The sequence below is a fragment of the Hemitrygon akajei genome, chromosome 9, assembly GCF_048418815.1.
Source record: "Hemitrygon akajei chromosome 9, sHemAka1.3, whole genome shotgun sequence".
Taxonomy (NCBI): Eukaryota; Metazoa; Chordata; class Chondrichthyes; order Myliobatiformes; family Dasyatidae; genus Hemitrygon; species Hemitrygon akajei.
This window is the reverse complement of record NC_133132.1, coordinates 160,282,557-160,286,952: the sequence shown is the minus strand read 5'-3', so window position 1 is coordinate 160,286,952 and position 4,396 is coordinate 160,282,557. Positions and strand designations below refer to the sequence as shown.

The 4,396-nt window shown below is 40.6% G+C and overlaps 1 protein-coding gene across 3 annotated transcripts in view; it reads right to left on the bottom strand.

The window, feature by feature from the left end:
- The window catches only part of cep85l (centrosomal protein 85, like), a 322,550-nt gene that overhangs the window by 160,378 nt on the left and 157,776 nt on the right, over nt 1-4,396 (bottom strand). The window lies entirely within an intron of this gene.

The window sequence follows — 4,396 nt, the reverse complement described above, 5'->3', positions numbered from 1 at the left end:
CTTACTTCTCTTAATCCTTTACACTCTTCGCAATAAACCAACAATTATTGGATGTTCATTGGATACAAGTACTGGGAAAGTATAATGAAGAATGGAGAAAGTGGAAGTGTGTGTAAGGGAAGCAGGAGCCGCCTGTGTATGTGAAGTACTAGTTCTCACAGATTTCACACACTGAGATCTTGATCCAGTAGCAAGTGTTCAACTGGTGCATAAACGTTAGTATACACACTTAGGTCATGATTAGGTACCTGCAACAAGTATGCAGTCACAATCACACAGCCAAAGACATGGGTGGGTATAGATGCCCTTGCTCACTGCCTGATTATTGTGACTTCTCCTATTCAATTTGCCCTAGCTCCTCTCCATCAATTCTGTCTCCCTGTCACTAAATCCTTTGTTCAGTGTCCTCCGAGCTCCCTGGCTTCCCTCAGGAAACTTCCCTCCAGCCATTATATCCCCCTCCCTCTCTCTTGCATCTCAACACAATTTCTCCTTATTTTTCTGATCTTCCCCACCTGCACCCTGAAGTCTTTCCCAGTCCACCCAAAATTCCTCTCAAATCCCAGGAATGTCAACAGGATACAAGTGATCCCTGCACTCCTATATTCTCGAGACATGGACAATCTGTAGGCACATCACAGAAGTGAAATGATGCCCCTACAACAAACTATCTAAAATTCTACAAGTCCATTGATGTTAGTTTGCTCATCTTGCCAATGTTCTTTTCCAGGCCGGAATCTCTGAAAACACTTACTAAGTCCACTTGTGTAAGATACATCAATTAGATGTCTGACGCATCTGATTTTCAAAAAAAAACTCCAATGTGTGGCAATGAATTCCACAGAGTCACCACCAACAGGTTAAAGGAATGCTACATCTCTGCTGTAAAGCGATGACCCTCTACTCTGAGGCTGTGCCCTCTGTTCCTAGACACAGAAAACATTGTCCACTCTCTTTAGGCCTTTCAATATTCGATGTTTCAGTAAGATCTCCCTTATTCTTCTAAACTCCAGTGAGTACAGGCACAAAGCCATCAAGCACTCAAACCAGGTTTATATCTGCTCAGGAAGAACAGTTTTAAATCCTGCCTTGCAAAGTAAACACTACTATTAAGTCCTGTTTGCCTTGACATACTGTATCAAAACAACATGGATTCATTGACTCATTGACACATGGACTCAAAACAATGTCACTGAGGATTGTTCACTGAGTGTAAAAAAAAATTGACTCACATAAGGACAGAAGTACCGTACCTTAAACACAAGAAATTCTGCAGATGCTGGAAATCCAGAGCAACACACATACTTCGAACGGAACTCAGCACGTCAGGCAGTATCCATGAAAATGAACAGTCAACGTTTTGACGCTGAGACCCTTCTTCAGGACTGGAAAGGAGGGGGGAAGACACCAGAATAAGAAGGTGGGGGTAAGAATGGTAGTTAGAAGGTGATAGGTGAAGCCAGGTGAGTGGGGATGGTAAAGAGAGGAAGGAATCTGATGGGAGAGGAGAGTGGACCATAGGAGAAAGGGAAGGAGGAGGGGCATGAGGGGGAGGTGACAAGCAGAAGAAAAGAGGTAAGAGGCCAGAGTAGGGAATAAAGAGGGCAGGGGGGTGATTTTCTTAACAGAATGAGAAATTGATATTCATGCCTTCAGATTAGAGGCTACCGGGGAAGAATTATCATGTTCAACTTCTGCAGATAAATAACAAAAGATATTATCACTGTTTTCCATTCTGGGAATCATTATTTTTGCACACATAGCAATGTAGTCAACAGCAGTGTGTGATCATGTTTCTTGGACAAGCTGGGTAATATTTAATCTTCTTCCCGAAGGGTTATGACAGAAAAATAATTCCAGAACATTTTTAGTATCATCAACATGGGAAAATAATACTGGAACGATCTGCTTATTTTGCATAAACAACCTAAATCTCAAACAGATAAAAGTGGCTGTGTGATCCTGTCTCCCCGAGCACTCAGGCTCTGCCCCAGAGGCTGAGGGAAATACTTGCAAATGCTAAGAGAACCATGAAAGAAATGAGGATTTGGGAGAAAACCAAAACAACTAAATATTTCATTTATATAGCACCTTGCAGGGCATCCGATCACTCCAAAGTATTTCCAGCAAATGAAGTACTTCTGTAAGATATTTAAAGTTGTATTTCACATCATAGAAGTCAGTGATAGCTAATATAATTCAAATGTATGAAAATACACATTTGATATGCACACAGAAAGCTCCCTTAAAAAAAAGTGTAATAATAACTGTCATAAATAACGAGTCAGCCATCAGGATGAAGTATTTACCAAGACAAACAATGGCACAATGCTATTAAAGCTTGGGCAATGTAGAGCTTGGAGTTCAAGTCTGGCACCTGTAAAGAATTTGTACAGTCTTCCTGTGATCGCACAGGTTTCCTCTAGGTGCTCTGTTTTCCTCACACAGTCCAAAGACTTAAGAGTTAGTAGGTTAATTAGTCATCATAAATTGTCCTGTGATTAGGCTAGGGTTAAATGGATGGTGTGGCTCGATGGGTGGGAAGGGTCTATTTAACAATGTATCTCTAAATAAATAAACAAGCAAACATAAGCCACACCTGAGAAGTATGCTTGTTGTTCTTCCACGCCATAGAAAATACCTGCAACACACACAAAATGCTGGAGGAACTGAGCAGGTCAGGCGACATCTATGGAAGTCGACCTCTCAGTCGAAACCCTTCCGGCATCTGAAAAGTATCGCGTATATGACATTCCAGGGATTTGAGAGGAAGTGCTTTCTAAGTATACATTCCCCTACAGCTTAAAATAAGATTACTGAACATTAAATAAGATTATTGAACATCGCGTATGTTCCAGGGATTTGAGAGGAAGTGCTTTCTAAGTATACATTCCCCTACAGCTGAAAATAAGATTATTAAACATTAAATAAGATTATTAAGCATTGCATATATGACATTCCGGGGATTTGAGAGGAAGTACTGTCTAAGTATGCGTTGATGAGCAAGCTAACATCAATGAATTTGTAGGATTTTAGATAGTTTGTTGTAGGGGCATCGTTTCACTTCTGTGATGTGCCTATAGATTGTCCACGTCTCCAGAATATAGGAGTGCAGGGATCACTGGTATCCTGTTGACATTCCAGGGATTTGAAAGGGAGTGCTGTCCAAGTATACATTCCTCTACATCTTAAAATAAGATTAATGAACATTAAAGATTGGTTTTATTTGCCACACGTACATGGAAACATTAGCACATACAATGAACTGCGCAGTTTGCATCAAATCAGAGAGGTTTGTGCCGGACAGCCCACAAGTGCCACCACACTTTCAGCACCAACATTGCGTGCTGGTATAAATAACCAACACCACATTGTTTTTTGAAAAAATAAAGATTGAAAGTCTCCCGCAATTGCAATTCACGATTGCTTCACTGACGGTGATACCGGTGGATCTGCCAACAAATTGTCGCATCAGCTTCAAGAAATGCAGGGAAAATATATTCAAAAATAAACCAAATAGTTTCCAAAAATAAGAGATTGAATATGAAAACAAAAGTAAAATGAAGAATGGAAATCAAGATACGGTCATCTTGCGGCATCTCGCGCTATCTCTGAACTGGAATGAGATTTCCAAACAGCTAACTTACACTGTGTCTCTGTCACCACATACCCTGGACATTGCAGCAAGTGAATTTGGGATTGAGAAGATCTTTCACCACCTGATTGAAATGCCAACATAATTGGATATCCCAAATGCAGACACAGTAGTCCTTAATTTATGTAGCAAACCCAGTATCTTTCCTACATAAAAGACAAAATACACAGTGATAGCTGCATCCCAGTGCACTGCAAAGGCTGTGGAGGGACTACATATTGAAGAACTTGATCTCTCATTAATCGTTATTAGCTTTGACACAGTTGTTCTTGGTAAAAACCCGGGATAGAAGCAAAGCATGAAATAAGAATGCAACTGACATCACAGAATGTTTTCAAATGAGAAGGAAATTGTTACAGATTAAAATGGAAAAAGTGGCCAGTATTTATTGCTAAAGGAAGCTGGGGATGAACTCCACAGAGGCCTGTGGAGGCAAATCATTGGGTATATTTGAAGGGGTTGTTGGTAGGTTTTTGGTTCAAAGGCTACCAGGAGAAGGCAAGAGAATGGAGTTGAGAGGGATAATAAATCAGCCAAGATAGAATGGTGGGGCAGTCTCAATGGGCTGAATGGTCTTATTCTGCTCTGTGCCTTATGGTTAAGGATAATGCCAAAGAATTCAGAGACTAGACTACAATTAAATACTAGCAGATTTTGGGATAAGAACTAAAGGAAAAGGAGCCAGTTTATCCCCTCAAACCTGCTCTGACATCCATAAAATGATGTTTCAGTCCCAATGCC